The sequence below is a fragment of the Mandrillus leucophaeus genome, unplaced genomic scaffold (genome assembly GCF_000951045.1).
Source record: "Mandrillus leucophaeus isolate KB7577 unplaced genomic scaffold, Mleu.le_1.0 Scaffold945, whole genome shotgun sequence".
NCBI classification, from domain to species: Eukaryota; Metazoa; Chordata; class Mammalia; order Primates; family Cercopithecidae; genus Mandrillus; species Mandrillus leucophaeus.
Window position 1 is genome coordinate 736,398 of NW_012110308.1, and position 13,112 is coordinate 749,509.

Here is a 13,112-nt window from a genome sequence, read left to right on the forward strand (position 1 = left end):
AAACTAGAAAGAAACTATCTGTGAAACTGCTGGGCAATGTGTGGATTCATCTCATAGAGTTAAAACTTTCTTTTGATTCAGCAGGAGGGTAACACTTTCTGGAGAATTTGCAAAGGGACATTTTGGAGCCCATTGAGACCTAGGGGAAAAACCAAATATCCCCAGATAAAAACTGAAAAGGCACTATCTTTGAAATTGCTTTGTGAATTGTCAATTCATCTCACACAGTTTAACTTTTCTTTTGATTCAGCTGGTTGGAGAAACTCTTTTGGTAGAATCTGCAAAGGGATCCCAATGAGGCCTATTGGGAAAAACTGAATATCTCCAGATGAAAAGTAGAAATAATCTGTCTGTGAAACTGCTTGGTGATGTGTGGATTCACCTCACAGAGTAAAACTTTCTTTTGATTCAGCAGGTTGGAAACACTCTTTTTTTAGAATTTGCAAGGGGATATTTGGGAGCCCATTGCAGCCTGTAGAAAAAAAAGTAATATCCCTAGATAAAAAACTGGTAAGCAGCTACCTGTGAAACCACACTGTGATGAATTGATTCATCTCACAAAGTTAAACCATTCTCTTGATTCAGCAATTTGGAAATATTCTTTTTGTAGAATCAGCAATGGGACATTTCAGTGCCCATAGAGTCATATGGGGAAACAAAATATCCCCACATAAAAACTAGAAAGAAGCTATCTGTGAAACTGCTTTGTGATGTATGTATTCGTCTCACAGAATTAAAACATTTTTTGATTCTGCAGGTTGGAAACACTCCTTTTGTGGAATGTGCAAAGGAATATTTGAAATCTTATTGAAGTCTATGGGGAAAACGGAATATCCTCAAATAAAAACAAGAAAGAAGCTGTCTGTGAAACTGTTTGCTGACGTGTGGATTCATCCCACAGAATTAAAGCTTTCTTTTGTTACAGCTGATTGAAAAAACATTTTTTGTAGAATCTTCAAAGGGACTTTTGAGAGACCCTTGAGGAAAACTCCTAGGAGCCCCTAGGAGAAAGAAATGAAAATTCCCTGTTAAAAACTAAAATGAAGCTATCTGTGAAACTGCCTGGTGATGCATGGATTCATTTCACAGAAGTAAACGTTTCTTTCGATTCAGCAGGTTGGAAACACTCTTTTTGTAGAATCTGGGAAGGGACATTTGACAGTCCATTGATGCCTATAAAGAAAAACCAAATGTCCCCAGAGAAAAACTAGAGAGAAGGTATCTGTGGTACTGCTTGGTGATGTGTCGATTCATTTCACAGAGTTAAATCTTTCTTTTGATTCAGCAGGTTGAAAGCACTCTTTTTGTAGAATCTGCAAAGGAACATTTGGAAGCCCATTGAGGCCTACAGGGAAAAACTGAATATCTCCAGATAAAAATCAGAAAGAAGCAATTTGTGAAACTGCTTGATGATGTGTGGATTCATCTCACAGAGTTAAAACTTTCTATTGAATCAGCAGGTTGGAAACACTCTTTTTGTAGAATCTGTGAAGAAACTTATCAGAACTCATTGAGTGCTATGGGGAAAACAAAACATCCCCAGATGAAAACTAGAAAGAAGCTATCTGTGAAATTACACTGTGATGTGTGGATTCATCTCACACAGTTAAATCTTTCTTTTTAAATTAGCAGGTTTGAAAGACTCTTTTGTGGAATCTGTGAAGGGTCATTTAAGCATCCATTGAGGCCTAAGGGTAAAAACTTAAAATCCCCAGTTTTCATACAAAAAAAAGAAGCTATCAGTAAAACTGCTTGGTGATATGTGGATTAATCTCACAGAGTTAAACCTTTTCATTTGATTCAGCAGATTGGAAACACTCTTTTTGTAGAATCTGCAAAGGGATATTAGGAAGCCCGTTGTGCCCTACAGGGAGAAACCGAATATCCCTAGATAAAAACTAGAAAGAATTTATCTGTGAAAATGCTTGGTGATGTGTAAATTAATCTTACAGAGTTAAATGTTTCCACTGATTCAACAGGCTGCATACTGTCTTTGTAGAATCTGTGAAAGGAAATTTGGGATTCCATTAAAGCCTTTAGGGAAAAACTCAATATCCCCAGATATAAACTCGAAAGAAGTTCGAGTGAAACTGAAAGAAATTTCAGTGAAACAGGTTTGTGATGTTTGGATTCATCTCACAGCATTAAAACTTTCGTTTCATTCAGCAGGTTGGAAAAACTCTTTTTGTAGGATCTGTGAAGAAACATTTGCAAGACTAATGTGGCCTATGGGAAAAAAACAAATATCCACTGAAAAAAACAGAAAAAAGTTATCTGTGAAACTGCTTTGTGAGGTCTGGATTCATCTCCCAGAGTTAAGCCATTCTTTTGATTCAGCAGGTTGGAAACACTCTTTTTTATTGTGTGCGAAGAGACATTTAGGAGACCATTGAGGTCTATGCAAAAAACCTGAATATCCCCAGATAAAAACCAGAAAGAAGCTCTCTGTGAAACTGCTTTGTGATGTGTGGATTCATCTCTCAATCTTAAGCCTGTCTTTTGATTAAGCACGTTGGAGTCACTCTTTTTGTATAAACTACAAAGGGATATTTGAAAGACCATTGACTGTGGGGGAAATACTGAATATCTCAGATAAAAACTAGAAGGAAGCTATCTGTTAAACTGCATCATGATGTGTAAATTCATTCCACAGTGCTAAACCTTTCTTTTGATTCAGCACGTTGGAGACACTCCTTTCGCAGAATCTGAGAAGTTATGTTTGGAGCCCATTAAAACCTATGGGGAAAAAGAGAATATCCCCAGATAAAAACAAGAAAGAAGCTATTGGTACAACTTCTTGGTGATGTGTGGATTCATCTGACAGAGTTAAACCTTTCTTTTGATTCAGCAGGTTGATAACACTCTCGGTGTAGAATCTGTGACAAGCTATTTGTGAGCCTATTGAGGCCTATAGGGCAGAACTAAATATCTTCAGATGCAAACTTGAAAGAAGCTACCTGTGAAACTGCTTCAAGATGATAGGATTCATCTCACAGAGTTAAACATTTCTTTTGAATCAGCATGTTGGAAACACTCTTTTTGTAGGATTTGTGAAGAAACATTTGGGAGCCCATTGAGGTCTGTGTGGAAAAACCAAATATCCCCAGATAAAAAGTAGAAAGAAGCTATCTGTGAAACTACTTGGTGATATGTGGACTCATCTCACACAGCTACAACTTCCTGTTGATTCACGAGTTTGGAAACACTCTTTTTGTATAATCTGTGAAGGTACATTTCAGAGCCCATTGAGGCCTATGGGAAGAAGCAGAATATCCCCAGATAAAAAGTAGAAAGAGGCTATCTTTGACACTGCTTTGTGAAGTGTTGATTCATCTCACAGAGTTACAACTTTCTTTTGATTTAGCATTTTGAAACATTCTTTGTATAGAATCTACTAAGAGACATTTGGGAGTCCATTGAAGCCTAGGGGAAAACCATATATTCCCAGATAAAAACAAGAAAGAAGATATCTGTGAAACTGCTTGGTGATGTGTGGATTCATCCCACAGTGATAAAGTTTTCTTTTGATTCAGCAGGTTGGAAAAACTCTTTTTGTAGAATCTGCAAAGGGATATTTCGGTGCCCATTGATGCCTATAGGAAAAAACTAATATCCCAAGATAAAAACTAGAAAAAAGCTACCTGTGACTGCTTGGTGATGTCTGCATTTTTGTCACAGAGTTCAACCTTTTTTTCATTCAGTGGGTTTAAAACACTCTTTTTGTACAGTCTGCTAAGAGACAATATGGAGCCCTTTGAGGCCAATGGGGAAAAACCAAATATGCCCAGATAAAAACCAGGAGGAAGCTATCTGTGAAACTGCTTGGTGATGTGTGGATTCATCTCACTGAGTTAAACCTTGCTTTTGTTTCAACAGTTTGGAAACACTCCTTCTGTAGAAACTGCAAGGGAACTTTTGAGAACCCATTGATTTCTATGAAAAAAAAATATCCCCAGATAAATCTACAAAGAAGCTATCTGTGTAACTGCTTGGTGATGTGTGGGTTCATCTCACATAGTGAAACCTTTCTTTTGATTGAACAGGTTGAAAACACTCTTTTTGTAGAATATGCCAAGGTACACATGGGAGCCCTTTGAAGCCTAAGGAGAAAACCTGAATATCCCCGGATCCAAACTAGAAAGATGCTATCTGTGAAACTGCTTGGAGATGTGTTGGTTCATCACACAGAGTTAAACCATTTTTTTGATTCAGAAGGATGGAGACATTCTTTCTGAAGAATCTACAAAGAGACATGTAGGAGCCCAATGAGGATTATAGGGAAAAATTAATATCTCCAGATAAAATACTAAAAAGAAGCTATCTGTGAAAGTGCTTTGAAATATGTGGATTCAACTCAGGAAGTTAAACCTTTCTTTTTAAATCAGTACGTTAAAAAGACTCTTTATAGAATCTGCAAAGGGACATTTTGTAGTTCATTAAGGCCTATGGGGAAAAACTGAATATCCCCAGTTAAAACCTACAAAGAATCTGGTGTGAAACTTCCTAGGGGTGTGTGCATTCATCTCACAGAGTTAAATCTTATTATTATTATTTTTTTTGATTCAGCATGTTGAAAAAACTTTTTGTAGTATCTGTGAAGGGACATTTGGGAGCCCACATAATCCTAAGGGGGAAAACTGAGTAATCCTAGATAAATGCTAGAAAGAACCTATCTGTGAAACTTCTTGGTGATGTGTAAATTCATCTCACAGAGTTAAACCTTTCCTTTGATTCCACAGGTTGGAAACACTCTTTTTGTAGTATATGCAAATGGACATTTGGGAGCCCATTGAAGCCTATGGGGAAAAGCGAATATCCCCAGATAAAACTAGAAATAAAGCTATCTGTGAAACTGCTTGGTGATGTGTGGATTTAGCTCACAGAAGTAAGACTTTATTTTCATTCATCACATTGAAAAAAGTCTTTTTGTAGACTCTGTCAACAGAGATTTGGGAGCCAATTGTGGCCTATGAAGAAAAATCCAATATCCCCAGATAAAAGAAGCTATCTAGAAAAAAGCAGTTTCACCTATAACTACTTTGTGGTTTTTATCTGGCAATATTCAGTTTTTCCCCATAGGCGTCAATGGGCTCCCAAGTTTCTCTTCACATATTTTATAAAAACAGTGTTTCCAACCTGCATAATCAAAGGAAAGTTTTAACTGTGTGAGATAAATCCAGACATCACCAAGCAGTTTCACAGATAGCTTTTTTCCTAGTTTTTATCTGCAGATATTTGATTTTCCCATAGTAAAAACTATAAAAAGAACCTATCTGTGAAACTGCTTTGTGATGTGCGGATTCATCTCACAGAAGTAAACCTTTATTTTGATTCAACTGGTTGAAAACACTGCTTTTGTAGAATCTGGGAAGAAACATTTAGAATTCCATTGAGGCCTACGGGGAAAAACTGAACATCTCCAGATAAAAACTAAAAAGAGACTATTTGTGAAACTGCTTTGCGATGTGTGGATTCATCTCACAAGGTCAAAAATTTCTTTTGATTCAGCTTATTGGAAACACTCTTTTTGTAGAATCTACAAGGAGATATTGTGGAGCCTATTGAGGCCTATGGGGAAAAGCTGAATATCCGCAGATAAAAACTAGAAAGAACCTCTCTGTGAAAGGGCTTTGTGCTGTGTGGATTAATCTCACAGAGTTAAAATTTTCTTTTGATTCAGCAGGTTAGAAATACTCTTTTTGTAAAATCTGCAATGGGACATTTGGAGGCACATTGAGGCTTATAAGGAAAAAACAAATATTCGAGGTAAATACTAAAAAGAAGCTATCTGTGAAACTGCTTGATGATGTGTAATTTCATATCACAGAGTTAAAACATACATTAGATTCAGCAGATTGGAATCACTTTTTTATAGGAACTGCAAAGGAACTTTTCAGAGCCCACTGAGGCCTATGGGGTAAAATTGAATATCCCCAGATACAAACTAGAAATATGCTGTCTATGAAACTGCTTTGTGATCTAAGGATTCATCTCACAGAGTTAAAATTTGCTTTTGATTCAACAGGTTGGAAACACTCTTTTGGTAGAATCTGTGAAAGAACATTTGAAAGCCCATTAAAGCCTATGGTGAAAAACAGAATATCCCCAGATAAGAATTTTGTAAAATCTGCAAAGGGACATTTGGGAGCCCATTCAGGCCTATGGTGAAAAAAATGTATATCCCCAGAAAAAAACTACAAAGAAGCTATCTGGGAAACTGATTTCTTATGTGCAGATTCATCTCACAGAGGTAAGCTGTTCTTTTGATTCAGCAGTTTGGAAACACTCTTGTTGTAAAATCTGTAAAGGGACATTTGGAAGACAGATGAGGCCTATGGGAAAAAATCGAATATCCCCAGATAAAAACTCAAAAGAAGCTATCTGTGATACTGCTTTGCATATATGGTTTCATCTCACAGAGTTAAACCTTTCTTTTGCCTTTTCAGGTTACAAATACTGTTTGTAGAATCTGTGAAGAGACATTTGGGAACTCATTGTGGACTATGGGGAAGAGCCGAATATCCGCAGATAAAAACAAGAAAGACACTACCTGTGAAAACGCTTTCACATGCGTGAATTTATCTCACAGAGTTAAACCTTTGTTTTGATTCAGCAGGTTGGAAAAACAATCTTTTTGTAGAATCGGTGAAAAGACATTTGGGAACATATTTAGGCCTATGCAGAAAAACCAAACATTCCCAGATAAAATCTAGAATGATGCTATCTGTGAAACTGCTTCATGATGAGTGGATTTATCTCACAGTGTTTAAACTTCCTTTTGATTCAGCAGGTTGGAAACACTCTTTTTGTAGAATCTATGAGGGCATATTTGGGATCTCATTGAAACCTGTGGGGAAAATATCCCTAGATAAAATCTAGGAAGATCTATCTGTGAAACTACTTTGTATTGTGTGCATTCATCTCACAAAGTTAAAGCATTCTTTTGATTTAGCAGTTTGTAAACACTCTTTTTGTAGAATCTGTGATGAAACTTTTCAGAGCACATTGAGGCATATGGGGGAAAACTGAATAATCCCCCCCAAAATCTTGAAAGAAGCTGTCTGTGAAACTGCTTTGTGGTGTGTGGATTCACCTAAGAGAATTAAACATCATCTTTGATTCAGCAGGTTGGAAACACTCTTTTTCCAAAATCTGTGAAGGTTCATTGAGGCGTAAGGGGAAAAACTGAAAATCCCAAGATACAAGCTAGAAAGAAATTATCTGTGAAACTGTTTGTTGATGTGTGTATTCATCTCAGAGTTAAACCTTTTTTTTTGTTTTGTTTCAGCAGGTTAAAAACACATTTTTGTATTATCTGCAAAGGTACATTTGGGAGATTTTTGAGACCTATGGGGGAAATCTGAATATCTCAAGATGAAAACTAGAAAGAAGCTAATTGTGAAACTCCTTGGGATGTGTGGATTCAACTCACACAGATAAACTTTTCTTTTGATTCAGCAAGTTGGAAACACTTTTTTTGTAGAATCTGCAAAGTGTCATTGATGCCTATAGGGAAAAAATGAATATCCCTAGATAAAAACTAGAAAGGATCTATTTGTGAAACAGCTTTGTGATGTGTGGATTCAACTCACAGAGTTAACCTGTCTTTGCGTTCATGAGTTTGGAAACACTCTTTTTGTAGACTCTGCGAAGGGACTTAGAGCCCCTTGAGGGCTATGTGGGAAAACCAAATATCCCGCTAAAAACACGAAATAAATTATCAGTGTAACTGCTTGATGATGTGTGGATTCATCTCATAGAGTTAACCCTTTCTTCTGATTCAGCAGGTTGGAAACACTCTTTTTCTTAGGATCTGCAAAGGGATATTTGGGAGTCCATTGAGGCCTATGGAAAAAAATTAAAATTCCCCAGAAACAAGCTAAAAAGAATCTATCTGTGAACCTTTGTGGTGATGTGTGGATTGAATTCACAAACTTAAAACTTTCTTTTGATTTACCAAGTTGGAAACCCTAAGTTTGTAGAATCTGTGAAGGGACATTTGGGAGCCCATTGAGGACTATGGAGGAAAGCAGAAGATCCCCAGGTAAAAACTAGTAGAAAAGAACTATCTGTGAAACTACATTGAGATGTGTGGATTACTCGCACAGATTTAAAACTTATTTTTGATTTAGTAGGTTGGAAACACTTTTTTTCCAGAATCTGTGAAGGGAAATCTGGGAGTGCATTGAGGCCTACTTGATAAAAACTGAATATCCCCAAATAGAAATGAGAAAGAAGCTGTCTGTGAAACTGCTTTGTGATGTGTGGATTCACTTCACAGAGTTAAATCTTTCTGATGATTTGGAAGGTTGGAAACACTTTCTGAGAATCTGTGAAGGGATATTTGGGAGCCCCTTGAGGCCTATGAGGAATAAAAGAATACCACCAGATAAAAACTAGATAGAAGCTTACTGTGAAATTCCTTGGTGATGTGTGGGTTCATCTTACAGAGTTAAAACTTTCTTTTGATTCATCAGTTTGGAAACACTCTTTGTGGAATCTGCAAGGAAACATTTTGAAATAATTGAGGCCTATGGTGAGAAACTGAATATCTCCAGATAAAAACTAGGAAGAAACTATCTGTGAAACTGATTGCTGATGTGTGGATTGATCTCATAGAAGGAAACGTTTCTTTTAATTCAGCAGGTCAGAAGCCCTCTTTTTGTATAATCTGTTAAGGAACATTAGGGAGTCCATTGAGGCCTAAGGGAAAAATATTCCCCAGATACAAACTGATATGAAGCTGTCTGTGAAACTACTTGTTGATGTGTACATTCATGTCACAGAGTTAAACCTTTCTTTTGATTCACCAGGTTGGAAACAATCTTTTTTTAGAATCTGTAAAGGGACTTTTGGGACCCCTTTGGGGCATTATGGGGGAAAACCGTTCATCTCAAATTAAAGCTAGAAAGAATCTACCTGTGAAACTGCTTGGTTATGTGTGTATTTATCTCACAGAAATAAAAATTTCTTTTGATTCAACAAGTTGGATACACTTTTTGTAGACTCTGCAAAGGAACATTTTTGACCCCATGGAGGCCTATGAGGAAAAAATGATATTCCCCGGATAAAAACTAGAAAGAAAATATCTGTGAAATGACTTGTAATGTGTGGATTCATCTGACAGAGTTAAAACTTTCTTTGAATTCAACAGATTATAAACATTCTTTTAGTAGAATCTGCGAAGGGTCTTTTGGGAGCCCATTAATACCTATTTGGAACAACCGAATAACCCCAAATAAAAACTAGAGAGAAGCTATCTGTGAAATTGCTGTGTTATGTCTGGATTTATCTCAATGAATTAACCTGTCTGTGTATTCGTCAGTTTGGAAACACTGTTTTGTAGAATTTGCGAAGGGACTTTTTGGAGTCCCTTGAGGCCTATGAAGGAAAAATCGAATATCCATAGATGAAAACTAAAAACAAACTATCTGTGAAAATGCTTGGTGGTGTGTCAATTCATGTCACAGAGCTAAAATTGCTTTTGATATAGCCTGTTGGAAACACTCTTTTTGTAGAATCTGCAAAGGGACATTTGAGAGCCCTTTGAGGCCTATGAGGAAAAAGCAAATATTTCCAGATAAAAATTAGAAATAAGTTATCGATGAAACTGCCTGGTAATGTGTGGATTCATGTTTGAAAGTTAAATCTTTCTTTTGATTCAGCAGGTTGGAAACATTCTTTTTCTTAGAAACTGTGAAGAAAGCTGTGGGAGTCCATTGAGGCCTACAAAAAAATAATAATAATAACCAGAAAATACCCAGAAACACACTATATAAAAGTTATCTGGGAAACTGCTTCATGATGTGTGGATCCATTTCACAGAGTTAAACTTTTATTTTGATTCACCATGTTGGAAACTGTCTGTTTGTAGTATCTGCGAAGAAACATTTGGGAGTCCATTGAGGTCTATGGTGAAAAACTGAATATCCCCAGATAAAAACTAGAAACAAGTGATCTGGGAAACTGCTTTGTGATGTGTGGATCCATCTCACAGAGTTAAAAGTTACTTTTGATTCAGTACATTGGAAATCCTCTTTTTATAGAATCTGCAAAGGGACATTTGGGAGCCCATTGTGGCATAATGGGAAAAACCGAATATCCCCAGATAAAAACTAGAGAGAAGCTATCTCTGAAACTACTTTGTGTTGTGTGGATTCATTTCACAGAGTTAAATCTGTCTTATGATTGAGAAGGTTGGAAACACACTTTTTGAGAATCTGTGAAGGGACATTTGGGAACCCATTGGGGCCTATGGGGCAAAACCGAATATCCACAGATAAAAACTAGAAAGAAGCTATCCGTGAAGCTCCTTGGTGATGTGTGATGTATGGATTAATCTCAGAGAGTTTAATCTTTCTTTTCATTCAGCAGGTTGGAAACACTCTTTTTGTAGAATCTGTGATGGGACGTTTGGGAAACCATTGAGGCCTATGGGGAAAAACTGAATATGCCCAGATAAAAACTGGAAAGAAGCTATGTGTGAAACTGTCTGATGATGTGTGGATTGAGCTCATAGAGTTAAAAGATTATTTTAATTTACCATGTTGTAAACACTCTTTTTGTGGAATCTGTGAATGGTCTTTTCAAAGCCCTTTGAGGCCTATGTGGGAAAAACCGAATATCCCCAGTTAAAAACTTGAAAGAAGCTATTAGTGTAACTTCTTGTTGATGTGTGGATTCATCTCATAGAGTTTAAGCATTTTTTGATACATCAGTTGGAAGCATTCACTTTGCAGAATCTGTGAAGAAACATTTTGGAGCCCATCAAGGCCTACGTGAATAAACCAAATACACCAAGATGAAAGCTAGAAAGAAGCTGTCTGTAAAAATGCCTGGAGATGTGTGGATTCATCTCACAGAGTAAAACCTTTATTTTGATTCAGCAGGTTGAAAAAACTCTTTTTGTAGAGTCTGCAAAGGGACATTTGAGAGCCCTTTGAAGCCTATGGGGAAAAAGTGAATATCCCCAGGTAAAAACTAGAGAGAAGCTATCTGTGAAACTGCATGCTAATGTGTGGATTCATTTAATAAATGTAAATGTTTATTTTGATTCAGCAGGTTACAAACACTCTTTCTATCGAATCTGTGAGGAGACATTTGGGAGCCCATTGAGGCCTAGTGGAAAAAGCAGATATCCTCAGATAAAAGCTAAAAAGAAGCTATCTGTTAAACTGCTTGGTGATGTTTGGATTCATGTCACAGAGAAACCTTTCTTTTGATTCAGCAGGTTGGAAGTACTTTTTTTGTAGAATCTGTGAAGGGTCATTTAGGAGTCCATTAATGCATATGGGGAAAAACTGCATATCACTAGACAAAGACTAGAAAGAATCTACCTGTGAAACTGCTTTGAGGTATGTGAATTCATCTCACAGAGTTAAACCTTTCTTTGGATTCAGCAGGTTGGAAGCATTCTTTTTGTAGAATCTGTGAAAAGACATTTGGGAGCCCATTATGGCCTATTGGAAAAACAGAATATCCCCAGATAAAAACTAGAAAAATTCTGTCAAACTACATTGTGATCTGTGGATTTATCTCACAAAGTTAAAAGTTTCTTTTGATTCAGCATGTTGGAAACACTGTTTTAGTAGAATCTGTGAAGGGACATTTGGGAGCCCATTGAGGCCTATTGGGAAAACAGAATATCCACAGATAAAAACTAGAAAGAAGCTATCTGTGAAACTGCTTTGTGATGTGTGGATTCATCTCACAGAGTTAAAACTATCTTTTGATTCTGCAGGTTGGAAACACACTTTTTGTAGAATCTCTGAAGGGACATTTGGGAGCCCATTGTGACCTATGGGATATAACAGAATATTTCCAGATAAAAACTAGAGAGAAGCCATCTCTGAAACTGTTTGGTGATATGGGCATTCATCTCACAGAGTTAACCTTCATTTTGATTTAACAGGTTAGAATCACTCCTTTTGTAGAATCTGTGAAGGGACATTTGGGAGGACTTTCAGGTATATTGGAAAAAACATTTTATCCCAGATAAAAACTAGAGTGAAGTGATCTGTAAAGCTGTTTTTTGATGTGTGGATTCACATCACAGAAATAAACCTCTCTTTTGATTCACTGGGTAGGAAACACTCTTTTCATAGAACTGTGAAGGGATATTTGATAGTCCTTTGAGGCTTATAAGGTAAAACAGAATATGCCCAGATAAAAACTGGAAACAGGCTGTCTTTGAAACTGCTTTATGAGGAGTGGATTCATCTCACAGTGCTAAAAGTTACTCTTGATTCGGTAGATTGAAAAACTCTTTTTGTAGAATCTGCAAAGGGGCATTTGTGAGCCCATTGAGGCTTATTGGAAAAATAATATCGCCAGATGAAAACTAGGAAGAAGCTATCTCTGAAACTGTCTGGTGATCTGTGTATTCATCCATAGAGCTAAACATTTCTTTTAATTCAGCAGTTTGGAAACACTGTTTTTGTATAATCTGTGATGGGCCATTTGAGAGTTTATTGAGGCCTAAAGGAAAAAAACGAAAATCCCCAGATACACACTAAAATGAAGCTCTCTGTGAAACTGCTTGCTGATGTGTGGATTCATTTCACAGAGTCAAACCTTTCTTTTGATTCCCCAGATAGGAAACACTGCTTTTTTAGAATCAGTGAAGGGATATTTGGGAGCCCATTGAGGCCTATTAGGAAAAATTGTATATCCACAGATAAAAACTAGGAAGAACCTATCTGTGAAACTGCTTGGTGATGTGTGGATTCATCTCACAGAGTCAAACCTTTCTTTTGATTCCCCAGATTGGAAACACTGTTTTTTTAGAATCAGTGAAGGGTCATTTAGGACCCATTAGTGCCTATTTGGAAAAACTGAACACCCCCAGATAAAAACTAGAAGGAAACTGTGTGTGAAACTTCCCTGTGACTTGTGGATTCACCTCACAGAGTTAACCTTTTTTTGATTCAGCAGGTTGGAAACACTCTTTTTGTGGAATCCATGAATTGACATTTGGGAGCCCATTGGGGCCTAGGGGAAAACCAAATATCCCCAGATATAGACTACAAAGAAGCTATCTGTGACATTGGTTTATGTTGTGTAGATTCAGTTCACAAAGTTAAACCTTTCTTTTGATTCAGCAGGTTGAAAAC